Source organism: Prinia subflava, chromosome 19 (genome assembly GCF_021018805.1).
Source record: "Prinia subflava isolate CZ2003 ecotype Zambia chromosome 19, Cam_Psub_1.2, whole genome shotgun sequence".
NCBI lineage: Eukaryota > Metazoa > Chordata > Aves > Passeriformes > Cisticolidae > Prinia > Prinia subflava.
The window spans coordinates 7,004,348-7,021,575 of NC_086265.1; the positions used below are offsets into that span (position 1 = coordinate 7,004,348).

Genomic DNA, 17,228 nt, shown 5'->3' on the forward strand with positions numbered 1-17,228 from the left:
ATAATTAAAGTGTCCCAGCTTGCCGTCTTCTGTTTGAGTTAGCTCCAGAAGAGATTTGTGTGTCAGGAGACTTGAGTTCAGAAAGTTGTCTTGCTGCTTGCTTTGAAGGTGGGTCTGCTTTGATCCCATCACTGGAGAAGGTTCACTTTGAATGCTCAATTTTGTGGCAGATTTAGTCTAACCTCTTGGGCAGTGCACCCCGAAAGCTTTCTGTCCTCCTTCAGTGCTGCTTGTGTTTGACAGCAGGAGCACAGGAGGGGAGCTCCTGTCACCGGGAGGGAGCTGCTGCCTTGGCTTGGCTGTTACTCCGAGTCACTGGCACAGGAGGAGCTCCTCAGAGCTTTTCCATCAAGGAGAGCTCCTCTTTCTCCTCTCTTTTTTGTGAATCTGGCCTTCATTTCACAGCTTTTGTTACAAGTCTGAAATGGAATATGTCATGTCAAAATGAAATTTTGAGAGGGTTTGACAAAGAGAAGGAGATACTCCAAATTCAGTTCAATCTGCTGAACCAAGAAATCAGTTATTCACACCACCTGAGTTAGGACATAAAATGAAATAGTGTAATATCTTCGCTTTTTTCTCAGTAGTTTTAAGTAGGATATTTTAGCTCAGATATGGGGATGGGGGGTGGTGTTGCTGTTGGGTTTTTTTGTTAGTCGGGTGTTATTGTTGTAGGAGGTGGTGTTTGTTTGTTGTTTGTGCAGTGGGATCTTTAGGGACTGGAATGTAGGAGCATTGACTGTGTGGGATGGCTCAGTGCTGTGGACTAGAGGGGGGAAGGACACCTGAATTCCCAGAGCACTGTAGTGAATGTGTGTGTGAGTGTGGTGTGAAGCTGAAGCCCCTCGGGCTGAGATCTGATGAGGGCATGGTCCAGGATGTTGTGGCTGCAGAGCCGACACAAATGAGCAGAACATCAGTACAAATGTGCTTTCAGTAATGGCTAATCTGTTTCACTATAGGAAAATAGGTCACTGAATAGCAAGAAACGTAAAAATGATAAACTATATATATTTCAACAAATGTGGGGTTTTTCAGATCTAATATAAGGCTCTAAAATAATTTTGGCACCTTTTACGCTGTCTCTGAAAATATGCATCATCAATGGCTGATACTAAGACAGTGTGTTCTGCATGCTTAGTCTTGCATCAAACAATTCATACCCTAAGGGAATATTTGACTTAAGGGAATAGTACAGCAATTAATTGGAGATAATACACAACTCTAATGGTTCCCTTTAGTACGTTAGTGGATGCAGAAAGGCTTTGTCCAAGAGGGTAAAAAGTGATGGTCTGCCCTCCTGAAGACTCATCTATATAGAGATGGAATCATCTTTGTTTTCTTCATTCAGTACCCCAGGCCAGGATGTGTCTGAAGCTCTTGCTGGGAATTAGTACTGTGGCTTCGAGCTATTTATATTAGGGTAGGAGGGAGTAAGCTATTCATAGCTAGGCACAAGTGGAAGGAGATATAGGGAGGCAGAAATGGCATTGGGATTAGGATCCTTTCAGTAGGCAGGGACTTTATAGCTTTTCAGCTCACTGCTCTCCTGTTTGTAATGAACCTTCATTTCCCTGGTGTGTCTTGTCTGCATCTTGTCTAGGATTTGTCATTCCATCCTCAATCCCTTTTTTCCTTGAATTTTTGTCTTTCATTTTCACTTTTCTATAAGACTCTTCTCCCTGTCCATTTCACTCTAGTTTCCTCATAAGTTTTCCCTCACATGGAAATAATGTTTCTCACATATCCTCATGTTCAATCCCACAACATTATTATGTGTTTCCTGGCATACAGCATAACTTTTTGCCAACACTTTGCATGGTTTGTGCACTTACCGTGTGTTATTTTAGTTTTTAGAGATGGTAGGCTTTAGGTGATAGGAAGCCATTATTTTTTATTTTGTAGGATACAGGTATCCTGCGGATGATGATGTATTTGTTGTGCCACCTTTCAGCCATTTCTAAACTGGGGGGAAGGAAGAGTCTTCTGCTTTTTCATGAAGTTCCCATACTATGCTGAATGGGGGAGAGAAGTTCATTATATGTTTAAGTAGTGATTCACAGTTGTAAATGTGGTTGTATAAAGCTCTGACTTAATGTTCCCATATATGAAAATACCATACTTTACAAATGCACTGAGAGATGTAGCCAAATAAGAAAATTCAGTTCTCTTTATTTTTAAAATTGACTTAATTCCACTAGAAAGATCTCATTTATTAAATAAGTAGGTGTTCTGAAACAATTTCAAACCTATTTATGGAACTTTAATAGAGATTAGATCTGTTTATAGAATTTCACAGCTTTAATGGCAAAAATCCACAAATGTGGTCTTATTCTTTCTTAAATTCTAAGTAGTTCTTCCATGAGAGATGTACTGTTTTCTTTTCTTCTGTTTTTTTTTCTTAATTTTATCAGTCACTGGAATTTAGTAACATTTTCTAGCATTGAAGACATGTAAGAATTGAATCTAAATCATTGGAAATGGTCTTCTGTCTTCCTTGTGCTTTATCTATTTACATGAAAAAGTCTGGGTTATTGACACTGTATCATATTTATTGTAGGTTCCTGGATCTTGTTGCCATAGTTACATCTGGTCGTCAGGAAGAGTTTTGCTGGGCTCAAAGTTATGCTAATTGACAGTTTCTTAGGAAGAATAATCCTCAAATTTCAGGGAATAATCATTCTTTTCTTGCACTAAAACTTGAGAAACTCTTTCGTTTTCAACCACAACAATATCCCCCTCCAACCCAATTCGATACCAAGTCTGTGTGTAGTTAATTTTTCTCAGAGAATGTTATTTTTTCTTGCATGCTTTTTGCTGTTTGATCAATCCTCCTCTTGCTTTTCTCCTCTTCCCCCATCTCGGGAAACAATGACCCTTTTCTGATGCTAGTATAGATTTTTCTGAAGAAGTGACAGTAATACAATGTCTGCCTTGAGTTTCAAGGTTCTGCTTTTTGTGGGTAATGCAACCTATTGTCCAAAGAAAGATAATCAGGGTTAATCGCATGGAAAAACAAAATATTATTACTGATGCACCAATTATCTCTCTTACATGTTCTTAAAGTTAATTTATTTACTCTTAAAAAAGGAAGAAAAAAACCCAAATGCAGAAAACCTCAACAGAACTTTGTTGTTTGGTCCTGGACTTTCTCTCTTGTTATTCTCAAAGAAAAAAGAGAAGGAGAAACCAGACTGGTGTAACTGAACAGGGATGTTGTGCTGCAGTTTCTTTTCTATCCCCTTGGTCTGTAAATGGTACCTAACAGGAAAGCTGGAGTTTCAGGATTGTCACAAATGCCCAAGATGGGATAAGGTACAGAATTTCTTAATTTAAATTGTTTGAAGATATAATCAAGCTGTATCTACCTTGAGATTCCAGTTTACATACTTCGGTGTGAACTGATTTGCAGTGTGGTATGTTTAATCTAGTTTCAAGAGCTTTATCTCGTTTCAATGCCTTCTGCAGTCTTTGCCACTTTCATATGGTCAGCTAAAATCCTCTTGCAGGGAAGGCTTTGTTGGAGCAGACACTTGGATTTTATGATGCATTTAAATTGTATATATTTGGTGTGTAACAGTACTTATCCTGTAGTAGACTGGGAGAAAAGCAACAGCTGCCTGTCCAGCTTTTCATTGTAATGTCCACCTAGTGCTATATATTCAAGGTGTTTTAAATTTTAGTCTTCTGGATTATACCCAGTTAAAATGTCATACCTTTGGTAAGTCACCAAAGTTACCAGCAGAACTTCTAAAACTAGGTGAAGTCTCATTTGTCTTAGTGAAGAGGCAATTCAGAAAGGAATTACTGCAGCTATGTCATTAGACACATCTGATGAAAGTTCTGATTTAAGAGCTGTTAAATGCTTTTTTTGGACTGGTGATAACTAAAGACTTTGCAGAGGTAGAATTTTTATTGAGGAGCAAAACAGGCTCTTTTGCATCTGCTTTCCGGGCCTGCCTGTTCACATGGCTTCACTCTTGAAGGGCTGGCAGCTTCTGACTACTGCAATTTAGCAGTGACTGAGAACAGTCTCCGGTTCTGTCTGAGCCCCCTGTGCCCCTGAGGCTGCTGAGGCTGATGGTGTGAGGACCTTGCAGACAGGGAGTGATGAGTGGGAAGGTTTGAGATGATGTGTTTAGGAAATGAGGGCTGGGCAGACGAGTCCTGCTATCTGTGTAAGGAGTAGTGTGTACCTCGAGGCGGAGCGGGGCAGTGTCTGGCATTACCCTGACGTGCATCCCCTTGCCATCACTGATCTGCTGTCCAGGCATTGTGAGCTTCTGATTTTTCCTGTTCAGCCCACCCTTGAATTCCTGCAGTGTGTGTGCATCCTGTTCCTCTTCTGTTCCTAGAATGCGTTTGTCAGGCTGCTCCCGGAGCCTTGGAATGTGCTGTGCCAGAGCCGCACTGCCCAAGGGTTCTACAAACGTTTGGGGTTTTATTTAAAGTTTAGTGACTCGCTGGGACTGCACAGCAGAACTTGCTGAAATCAGAGCCGTGGTCTGGTGAGTTCAGAGCCAAGAGGTCTGTGTGCTACCCCTTGCTCCTCTATTGATTTCCTGCAGCACTGCACATTTCATTTTTACTCCAGGAGTCTTTAATGACACTTTTTTTAAACAGGAGAGAAATATGAAGAGGGATAGCAGTGATGGCTTTAATAATATTTTAAAGGTTTTATGGATTTAAGTTTATAGATACTGGCAATCCCTGTCTGTGGAAGTGGTATATGATAGAAATATTTTTACTATAATTTTCTCTTGGAATTTGATATAGCAACAGTGGTGTTGAGATTGGCAGGGTTCAAAGGGTAGCTTACATGTTCTGAGTTTGAATTCAAAATATAGCCTCTGTATTCTGTCCTAAAGCTGTAGTTCCCTTTTACTATTGTTAGGCAGCAATTGTATGCCTGTCTCCCCTTATCAAAATCTCTGAAAGGCTGCTGTTCAGAAGTGGATTAATATTCTTAAATGTAGTATAGTACCTTTTTACTAAATTTATAAGTTGTTTTTTCTTGGTATTAACATGATATATAAATGTACAGCATGATTTTGCCTTAGATAGTTTAAATTGCTTTCTGTTGGTATTTTTTTGGAAGACCACTTTTTTTCTGCTTTTTCAGTGCACTGTTCTGTCCATTTCTTTCAGAGAACTGGTGATTTAGACTCATTTATAAGAAACAAATTTAGCTGCAGGATGGTGTTAAAATTAGATTGCGGTGTACCAATCCCACTCTAACTTAACTTGGCTTTCTATTATTACCTTTAGAGAGAAGAGGACAATTAACAGAATCCTCACATTCCTAAAATGTTGGCATTTATTTAGAAGAAGTACAATTTATATTTAGGCACTGAAGTATTTAGAAAAATACACCTCCTATAATCACTGCAAATTCAAGGTTAATATCCAGTAGCTTCATTCTTTTGCCTCTTGTATTTGCCACTAACTACAACTTGTAATCAGTTCTCTACTACATGCATTTTAAATTTTACCAATTTAGTTGAATCTTTGCCTTTTTTCCCATGTGTACTTTAGGGCTTAGTTTTCTTTGCAGATTTACATAAAAATAAACTTGGAAGGCCTGGGGAAAGGGCTCTGCTAAGAATGACATGTTCCTGAATGCCTGCTTCTTGGGTCTCTTACTAGTGTCATATTAAAATCGCAGAGAAATTACCTTATGCTATTGTTTTAATTATGTAACAGAAGTGTGGTTTCTCTTCCTTTTTTGAGCACTGGATTACGCAATGACTTCAGAGGCAAATTTGTCTCTTTTTTTATAGTAGTATTAAATTACTGATTTTCCACTACTTTGAAGCTGTCTGTAGATAAGCAGATCTTAGAATTAAATCATGTTTAAATCATAAGGCCACTGACTGCGTTAAAGTTGTGGGGATAGGACTGAAACTTTCCTGAAGTTTAACAGTGTTTGAATTGGGTATTTTAATTCAAGCACATCTTTTGTTCCTGAATTGGACAGCAGCCAAATTGTGCTGTATCTTTCTACTCCTTCAGGGAATTGTAGGCATTTTCAGTTTTATTTTATGCCTTAGTCGAACATGCTACATTCTTTGGGTGTGCATAAGGGAAGAGAAGGGGGGAACCAGTCTGTGAAAATTCAGGCATGATACAATAAGCTGTAGACCATTGATAACGAAGGATTTCTACTGACTTAAAGTAGGTGCTCAGTACCTTCTTGATAGAAGCCCTCAGATGTGGTAGCTGCTTTTAAAAGCTGGATGGTTTTATAAATATGTATCTTTATCTCAATCACTGTGTCCCCAACAGAGAGATGTAAGGTTCTGCCATCCACACCATGGCTATGAGTTTAACAGTACATGGAACATAACTTGGCAAACAGGTTTGACTCTTCTTTGATCTTGCTTAGGTTTTATTTCTGGAGTTTTGTGGTTGTGTATAAATACTTGAGTCTCTCAACCTGTAATTAGCACCTTGTTTTTTCCTTTACCTTTCCTTTACCTGCTTTATATTTTTTTCAAGAATGTATGTGTGTGTTTATTAAATGTCATAGGAAAGAAAAGCAAATCAGATATTAATTTCTCCTGCTGAATAAAGAAATCACCTTAGTGATGTTTTAAATATGAACTGTTCTTGCGTAACTCAGTGTTTCGATTTACAGTGTTCTCTTCATCTGTTTATAGCCACCTGCTTCAAAAATTGGTTTGTGTGTCTGTCTCACGATTTTCTAACCCTGTTGTGAAGGTCACACTGGCTGCTGGTCAAGGGGACCTGCTGCAGTTCTCAAGTTATGGCCTAAGTTTGTATTACATGATTTTGATGCATGATGATCTGATTATGCAGTAAGCTACTGTGTGATTCATGACATCCAGGTTTGTGGTGCCTGGGATGTTACTGAAGCTGGTGCTCTGATTATGACTTTGTGACATAATTTATGACATTATTTCCAAACCCAGTTTTTCTTCCTTTTAAATGATCACTAGTGTATATTCCTATCCCAGATGACTCTGAGGATCAGGACATGCCCTTAAAATGACATTAAAATGTACATTTTTGAGTATTGGAGAGTATTAGATTCTGAGTATTATAGTATTATATTCTGAAAAAATAAATAGTAAGATGTTAAGTGATACTGGGTAAACAGCAGGAAAGGACTGGCCCCTTGGTACTCATCATTTATAAAGATACCTCTCATGGTGGAAATGTGCATGTATGATTATTTATACATACATAATGTTTGTAATTGGCTCACTGTTTCAGGAGATTGATAAGTAATCTTACATTAAGGTTTTTGTTCCTAGATTGTATTAATCACATATATATGGGAGCATGGATATATCAATGTCATAAATGACCTAATCTACACAGCAGATTTGGAAGCAAATACAAGTTAGGCATAATAAAAAATAGAAAGTGAGGAAACAGAAGTGCATTTTTAAATGTAATGTGGAATATGTACTTTTAATAAAGAGAGCTATAAGATAAAAATGATCAGCCACATTTTTCAAATGTCAGGTGTGCAGTTATGTGGAAAAAATATGTGTAGTACGTAACTAATGTGATTGGGATTCAGGGATTTGTTATGTAACAGAACTCGGGGATTTGTTATGTAATAAATGCTTTGAATGTGCTCACAGCTGCAGTGGAGTTAACATTTTTTCAATAAGGCATATAATTGTACACATTGCAGGCACTTTTGTTTTTTAGAAAATACCTTCATCTTTCATTTTTACTGTAATAACAACTTACTTTGGTTAGAAATACCCATATATGATTTTATGTAAATTAAATGTATTTGCCATGGTCTGTAATTATATAGCTCCTTATGCTTAAGCTGAAGCAGCAGGTTATAAGGAGAAGTTACTCAGACCACTGGATGTGGTTTCCCTCCAGTACAAGTGTGTTGTATGTTCATAATTTAACCTTTCATCTGCTGTCACTGCACCAGACCTAACCTCGGGGTCCTTGTGTCAGCCTGTGAGTACATAAACTCAAGAACACGGTTGTGTTTGTTGTCTCATTGAGCAGTTGAGATCTAGTGCTAATCTTATGTCTTGTGTTGAAGATACTGATAACTCTTGGGTTACTTTTATCTTAATGTGGTTTAGAATTCTCAGAAAACTTCTTGAACCAGTAAAGGTCAGGCTTTGGCCTTTTTTGTGAAACTCCCACCTTGCATAGTGTCCATATTATTTTTTAGTGATTTGATAAAATTGGATGTCTGATCATTCATCAGTTTTTGATGCAGCAGTAATCCAATGCAAATATGAGTGTTTGAGTTGTTTTCTGTGAAACTTAGTGGAAATTAAATAATTGCCATTTGGCTTTCATATAACTCTTTCAGGTATAATGCTCTAATCCAAAAGCATCTTATCTTGGCTAGATGACCTGGGTCTTAGTTTATCTGGGCACTTCTTCTTTATGTCTAGCCAGGCATGATTGAGAATTTTCTCTTGGTTCTTTGTCTCTTACAAACATGGGAATATTGGAACTACTTATCCACTCCCTGAGAGTCAGTGGAGTTGGTGTTAATGAGGGAAATGCAGAGCAGAGCTGTGATGGAGTCCGCTGCAGCTCCCCTTAGGGTATTAATTACTTCCTTACAGGGCTTGCTCTTGCTCGGGGCAAGGTGCTGCGAACAAAGCCTCAGGGTGTTTTGGCACCAGCAATTAGGCGTCCCCTCCCCTCTCAGCAGGAGCCAAGGGGAATTCTTGCATCCTCTGAGGCGTGCCTGTGTCCTGAGCCGGTGGCAGAGGCTGGGGCTGTGCTTGGGAGGCTGGGGCCGAGTGGGCAGTGCAGAGATACCCCCGTTTGCATTTAGTGTTTGGAGAGCTGTGCTTCCCTCTGCTGCTGTGCCCCAGGGCTGGGATTAGGACTCGGCCTGTGGCTGGTGGGGTAAGGACCCTTCAGCTGAACAAAGGAATTGCTGTACTGAATGAGCAGGAGGGATGTGGCTTGCTGGTCTGTCCCAGTTAGGGGAGTGAAATCTCTGGTGGAAGTTACGATGGCAGCAAGATGATGCTGTGAGAAGTCTTCTGGGAATATTTTCATGTCTTGGTAAGGTCTAAGAAACAAGTTTTGCTTTCAGATTTGTGCTTGTGTGAACATGAGAAGTTACATGAAGGCATTTCAGGTGTTACTTTATGATTCTATGGCAGTTTACTCAATACAGCTTTTGAAAGCAGTCCTGTCTCTGGAGGGTGTGTATAGGGTATAGGTAAACACTTTGGATTTGATCTTCTTGTACTTGTGTAAGAATACTCCTTTGTTAAAGTATGTGTCTGACTCCAGGCATGTACTCTTATTTCCAGTAACAACAGATGAGATTTGGGTACACAATTAATTATCCTACTGAAATGGCACCAGTTCACTGAACTGCTCAGTCTAAAACTGCATGTGGCTGTTTTTAAGTATGAATTATTGCATCATGAAATACTTCCATGTTACATGGAGCAAACTTTTTTTACGTTCAAAGTAAGAATATTGACACTACTTCTTTTTAGCTCACAAAAAGGCAGAATATGAAGTATTAATTTATTTTAAATTATAGTTTTATAGGGCAAGTGTTCTGATTTTGCCAGTGCATTTCACATTTCTACTGCATGGGGGAAAGTTGCTATACGGCACATACTTTTTTATAGTAGATGTTCAGAAGTTACTCCAACCTTTAAGTCAATAAATAGCATAATCTTTCTGTATGCATTTTATCTATACAATTCTGATTTCTAAAAAGAAGCTTTTGGCCCCTGAAGAGTGAATGAATTAAAAGTAAATTGAATATTTGTACATTAAATTGTTTATGTAATGTACAGAACACACTTGATGCAATACACTATTTTTGGAAAATGTATCTGACAATATCAGTTCCAATTTCCTTTCCAAATAAACTGAGGAATTTAAGGATAAATAAAACGACTCTGTAAATTGTCTTTCATTGTTGTTGTATGCTATAGCTATAATTAGTTGGATGTTTGTGCACCAGGAAGAGTCCACAATGGTATTAGTAGAATAAAAAGGTTTAGCATGTTTTCCATTCTGGCGTGGTGGCTGACAGCCAGCACTGGAGTGAGATCCTCGCACGGTGCTGACGTCTCGGGCTGTGCTGACGGGGCCTCACTTTGATTTGTGGAGGGGGCAGTCGTGAGAAGGAGCTCTGCTCCTCTGGGTTAGACCCTGCTCACTGCCCTGGGAAAGTGAAGTGGCCCCTTCTAACCTGGAAATACACACAACAGTCTGGTAGCCAAATTCAATATGGTATTGCTGCAAGTTGCATGGATTTATGAGTGGTCAGCTGCAGCAGCAGTGCTGCTTTGCTTTCCAGCAATGCTTTAGCATGTTGAATAAACCCAATTAACATTTCAGATCTTCTGAATTGATGGTCATTTTTGACCAAAAATAAAGATGGTAAATAAAATAAACCTCCTTCAGTAGAAATTCAGTGTTTCACTTTTTTGTTTTTTTAATGTAAACAACATTGTCCTTGAGTTTTTCTGATACCATTGGGGCACTGGTTGCCCAGTCTCAAATTATTATTCTGAATATAAATATTGCTCAGATGTATGGTTTGAATAGCACTAGCAAAGATCTTTTGTCATTTCTCTTTGGTGCAGTCACAATAAAGCCACATCCGTAGCAGGTATTACTGTCATGTTACTCAGCTGCCTGAACAGATGGACAGTTATCTTTGTGAAACAGAGAGCTGACTTAAATACCAGGCTGCATTTGACTTGGAGGAAATAGTTGTTAAGGAGCAGGTAGACAGAACAGGCAGATTGTCAGGAGCATCCAGGGTATCAGTAAGGCATGACCCGTCCATCTGGCAGTCAAAGTTGGGTTTTTGTCTCCTTAACATTCACAGCTCAGATCCTGGAGAGAGCTGCACAAGCATGAAATAATTGGAATTCTTCAGTAATGTGTGTGGGTTGTAGATACAAGAAGTTTACTCTCTGTATATTCATAAGCCAGTCTAAATTTGATTGTACCCTGGAACAGTCCCTTAGGTGTCTTGCTGCAGCTCCATCTTTTCTGCAACACTCACTAATCTGAATGTGAAATATTTGAGGCAGAACCCAGAAACTCTACTTTCTTCAGAGGGGTGTTTCCCTCTCCTTGGGCAGATCTGCTTTACAGCCTGTTTTCTTTTCTGTGCAAGTCTGTTTCAAGTTTCCCCCATCTGAAGTACAGCTTTATAATGGTTAAAAACATTTAAGTTCAATTTGCTTTGTTACACTGTTGGTTTTCTGCTTTAAGCGCTATAAAAAGAAGCAGCCTGGCCTGCTCCTTTCTTCATTTTTAGATACAAATACCCAAAGCTTTTAAGTATTCTTATTGAGTGTCCTTCTTCTTTTTTTTTTTTTTTTTTAACTTGATTTGCACCCCTCTTGCAAGTCCTGCTAAGCCTGCATTTATTGAAGAAGTAGAAATATGATTATACAACTTTGGAGATAAACATATATTTATAGCACTTGTACATGTCTTGGGAAGACAGATTTCTCCTAGCACACTACGTTTGCCCCTATTCTTTTCATGTTTCCATTTCAGTATTTCATGATACCAGGTGTCTACAGTAATGCTCTGCACTTGGAGTGAGCACACTGCTACCTCTTCCAGAGGATTTAATCAAATTCAAAAGAACTCATCACAGTAGTGAGCATTGTGCTGAGTTTTTCTTTGTACACATAAATTATGAGATCAACAGCACTGGCTCAGCATCTTTATCTTCTCTGTAGGACATAGCATGTTGCTTTAGCACCACGTGCTAAGTAGTGGTACTACCCTCTGCCTGTGGAGAAGGCTTTATTCAAGATACCAATGTGTTTTAATCCATCTGCCTTCAAGGCAACACCACCGGAACATAAAAGCAAGGAATTGCATGAATATTAATACCAGCTCTTGATGTGACAGGTACCATAGCTTATGTGCATAGTATGGTACTTACAGAATCTGAGAGACATTTTTAGATGAAAATGAATTTTGACTTTGTCTACTGCTGACAGATTAAGGCTGTTTAAAATGGATTATTTCTCAGTTTGGGGGCTTTCTTGCAGAATAAGTATTAACTCCTTATTTGCCACAAGAGACTAAAATACAAAAGTTTTTTCTAACAGATGCTAAGTTTCAGTGTGAGACTTTGACACTTCCCTGCTAAAACCTGTTGACATAGTGTTGAGGAAACAGTTCTCATCCTGTCTGAACATCACAATGGTCTGTATTGCCAGAGGTGGGAGGCCTGATTTCAGTGGTGGGATGACAGTGCTCTGTTGGAACTCATCCATTTGAGCAAAGCCGAGAGCCAGCAGCTGTGTTTAACTATATTAATTTGGAGAAAAATAGCAAGCTTTCATCAAATCACCTCACCAATTCAGAATTCAAAGTTACTTTCCCAACATTTGCGGCCCACTTTACTGAAAATTTTTAAGATCACAGATTGTATTCCTGTGATTCAAAAGGGAATGTTTGTCTGTTTTGTTTTGGTTGGGGGTTTTTTGTTTGAAACATGCTGGATTCTCCTCATTTACCTGATGACAGCTGTGATACATGAGGTCCTTTTCGTTCTTGAGTGCTGAGTGTAAATCTTGCCTGATGGTTTTAGGCAAGTTATGTAGCTATAGTCAAGTAAGTGACAGCAAAGATGGCTAATAGTCATTGCTCCTGCCTTAGAGCTGTATTTATTGACATGACAAAGCTGTTGACATCAAGAAACTGATTTGCAAATTCAACTGTTAAGATTTATTTGGTCAGTCCCTACAAAGAAGATTTACTTCACATACTAATAGCACATATTCAGTAAATGAACTGGAAATAAAAGCCCATCCTTCTTTTAAGAAACAGTAGAGTCTTAAAAAAAGTATTAATTCCTTCCTCTAAGGAACTCAAATAAGAAAGCACAATATGCATGGTGTAAACATCCCTTCTGTGTTTTGATATTGTTAAGGAGAGGACTTAATTAGCACATGTAGAGTTTTCAAATCTGCAGTAGATTTCACATTAAACCCAGCCCTGTTTAATTCTGCTGCACTGTGGAATCATTTTCTTGACTAACTAATTCCTCAGACTTTCAGTTGTTAATGAGTACTTAGCCAAGAGCAGTGGTTTCTATACAGAATCTTGAAAACTTCTCCTTGTCTATAAAAACAGGGTAAATGATTTGTCAAACCATTGAAAAATGCTTTCAGTAGCATTTGAAATGAAAAGTTCTGTGAAGATAGAGAATATTCCTCAAGTGATTGGAGAATTTGTAGTTAGTCTTTTGATCTAAACTTCAATATTTTAAACCATTCATTTTGGTGAGAAAAATTATAGCCTGATTATAATGAAACAAATACCTTTAACAGTGTAAACTGATTTATTTTGAAGATACATCTGCTTGTATAAGAGAGAAGCTGTACTGAGCAGGGAGGAAAGACTGTGCCAAGTCCTTGCCTGTTGTAAGGATCAAAACTGTAGGAATTGCTGAAGGTACAACCAAAGCCTGATGTTAGTTGCCTGAAAATGTAATTCTACACAGTGTGTCCCTAGAAGAAATGCTGTTCAGACAATTGAGTGACTGCTCTGGATTGCATTTATCTATTATCTTGTGGAGGGAAAAGTGTGTTTTTTTCCTCTCAGCAATATATTTTGAACAAACCAGTGTACACAGTTGGACTCTCAGCAGGGAGAAAGTCCAAGGACTGACATGTTATTGTAATAATGGCAAGGTCAGCAGCACGATTGGTGCTGTAGCACAGCCAAAAGATTAATATCAAAAAAATCTATTTTTAACGTGAAGCATAAGATAATCTGTCTTTAGCTGCAGAATATGTTAAAATACATTATTGTAAAATTACAGGGCCTGGTTATCTCTCAAGTTTCTAACAAGAGCTTTCTATAAATCTTATCATATTTAACTGATAAATAGATTAAGTTTTGCAGAAAATAGCCTCCTGGTTAAATTGTGAAGACTTCAATCAGATGAAGTACTGCGTATGAAAATATGTTAAAAAATTAACTGTCCTTGTACTTGGCTGGTTGTGCTCTATATTTAGGAAGAATGGTCTTAGAATTTCCCCAACTTGTAGAAATATATCACATCAAATGTATCTAGATATGACCGCCTCTTCTTGTACACCTGTTATTAATATCTGGATCTTCTAAGATGCTACTTTTTTACTCATGTAATTGAGATTTTGTCATAAGCTTATTAACTGTAAAGCTTTCCAAAAGTGATTTTGAGGTGCAAGTCCATGGCCATTTGTAAATATGGAAGATTCCCAATGCTTTCCTAAAGACAACTGTTGCAACACTTAAATAAGAGAAAGGGGATCATGAATAAATGTTTTGTGGTTTTTTTTCTCATCTGTGTATCGGGGTGCTAAAATTGATCATGTGTGTGAATGCTTGATGCCATGTATTTTTTGACATTTAAAAAAATCCTAAAGACTGGCTTGCCCACATTTCCACTTGAGGAAGTATATATGAAAAAAATCTTTGAATAATCATTGGAGTGACTGACATGAAATTAGATCAATTGCAATGCTGTTGACATTGATTGAGAGGTGTTAAGTGGGGGATGGAGAAAAACCATATTTGATCAAGATAAATCCTTTTTCTGCCAATGCTCCTTAGGCTTGTATAATAATAATAATAATAATAATAATAATAATTTTTCCCTGTAAAGCTGCTTACAGAAGACAGAAGAGCCAAATTATGACTTACAGAAGTTCATACAAATTCTTACACAAAGATCTTTGAAGATTGCACAAAGATCTTTAAAGACTTCTAAAATTTATACTGTGCGTCTTTATTTCAACTGAAACATCACTAGAGTTTAAGATGCTGAAAGCATTTAGCGTTATGGATGCATAGTTTTGTCTTAAAATCCCCTTTTCTCATGCCCGTGGGAAAACTGAAGTGGAAAGTAAAATTATAAATGCTTTGAAATGATTTGTGTGTTTAAATGGAAACCCACCCACAGTTTTCCAGAGTGCAGGTCACTGAATCCTAATGCTTCTCTTAAAGAGAGGGGAACTTCAAAAACTGCCAAAGTTACAGTTTAGAATCTGAGTGGGAAATGAAGCTTCTTCCTGTGTTCACTCAGTGCTGATGAAATTAAGTCCATTTTATTTGACATGTAGTTGAAAAGTTCCAAATACAGAGCTAATGTTTGAAGTTATCTCAAACCAGATATGGTTTCAGGGTTTTTCTGCAACAGCCACAGAGTCACATGGAGCTACTTATGTAAGTCTTGGATAACATGTACCACCTCCAGCTCCTGGAAAAAAAAATACCCCTTTTTTAGTCATATACCACCTCTATCTTTTGATCTTAGTCTTATAGTTACATATAGCAGAAAGTGTATGTTAACCTTGGTAATAAAATGGACTTTTTTCTTTTTGCATTATGAAAATAGGACAGTTTTTGCTGACTGTTACATGAAAATGCTCAAATGCTGCAATTACCAGCATTATTCACTTTCAACAAATACCTAATTAAACTTGTGGTAAGTCATTCTTAAAGAGTGTTTTGCCTCTGTGTTTGTGGAATCCCTGACAGCCTGAAATCCCAGATACCCCCTGCTCTCTTCCCTGTCTTTGCTGCTGCCCGGTCCTGTTCTGGAGCGCGCTGGATTTCCCGCACGTGAGCGGTGTGTGCCCAGCACAGACGGTGCTGCTGGAGGCTCCGAAGCTGCTGGAGGCTCTGGAGCTGCTGGCTGTGTGCTCAGAGGCACAGCCCCGCTCCTGGGGGGTAAATCAGGGGCTGCACAGCTCCCTCCAAGCTTCAGGATATTCCTGTGTTCCAGGCACAACACACCCAGGCAGGGAAAGGCCTCTTTGGAGAGTACCAGGTTTCTGTCAAAAAAGACACTGGCTGATGCCAGCAGATTATAGCAATTATGCATCCTCAGAAGATAATGGTCCATTAGAAGCTGTGGGGTTTCTGGGCCCTTGCTGTCAGAGAGTTATTCAGCATTAAACCCCAGTCTGTTTGCTTCCACTAGGATTTTGCAAGGGTTGGAACTGCTTCTCTGCTAAGACCAGGCTCCTAGAAGGTTTCTGTTAGTTTTACAACTGTAATGCCAACACTGGGGATGAGTACCTTGAATCCAGATAAATTAATATTTTAATTAAAAATCCACTGTGACTTTGAAAGGGCCCTTGTTTAATTTAAGGGTAGCATTAACCACCAATTTGACTGTAACAATGCTGCCAATCTGCCCTATCAAACTTTTGTTTTTAAGAGCCAGCTGACCCAAGTGGAATAGCTGGGATGTGGAAATTCAGGCATAGAGAGCATCAGTTGCAAGTAATTAGATGTTGTTGCCCCCATGCTGATAAATGCATTCACATCCCTCTTGCAGTGTTTGTCTGGCATGATAAAATGAGCTGTCCAAATGACCAACAAACATTCACGTGATTCTTTAAATTGGGTGAACCAAATGAAAGCATTTCATTAAATCAAAGATGGCATGGGAGCTTCTGCCGCTAAATTGCAAAGTGTGTATGTGGATTGTATTGTAACAGTAACTGAAGCCTTACTCCTTTTCTACCTATTGAAGATTATCCTTCAATACTCTGAAGCCTTGCACTGAAGTGTAGTGATGGCTGCTGCTTTAGTCAGAGGAAAGCTGCACACTGGAATCCAAACTGTTGGGTAGCTAAGCCCAAACTCTTACCATTGGAGGCAAATGGCTTACTGTAATGCTGTTTACTTCCAGTTTTGCTTGACTGTTCTTTGAACTTTGTTTCCAAAAGGATGAAGCAATCTGCACTACATTATTTTGTATTTCCTTATTATAGGATTGTACATTGAATGTTAAGGTTTTAACAAGTCTAAATTCATATGGAAGAGAAATTAAGAGGGTTTTTTAAATTATTTTTTAACCTAAATACTGATGATCTTGAAATTCAGAGCAATAAATTGAATTTGTGGCATGAGCTGTATTATTTCTGCTAAAGGCACAGAAATCTCGGGTTTAGACTTCTGGGTCACCTGCTGGTGAACATGCATGATAGGAGATAGGAGAGAGGTCTCCCTCTGCAAACAAAAAATGAATCCGGATGATTTCTAGAATAGGTAGAGCATTCTGTGTAACCTGTGCTTACTTGTACTAATTCTTTTTCTTCTTAATGCTGAAGTGTCTATAAACTTGTACAAAGATGTAAAGGCAGGTTATCAAACTCCTAAATCAGGACCAAGCTTTGTCTGCTCAATCTGTACTGCTTGTCTGTGAACACAAGCAGAATAAGACAAGAGTCCATCACAAGAAGCCACTG

General features: G+C 38.5%; 1 protein-coding gene across 1 annotated transcript in view; it reads left to right on the top strand.

The window, feature by feature from the left end:
- The window catches only part of ARVCF (ARVCF delta catenin family member), a 241,827-nt gene that overhangs the window by 33,096 nt on the left and 191,503 nt on the right, over nucleotides 1-17,228 (top strand). The gene's annotated exons all lie outside the window — the stretch shown is intronic.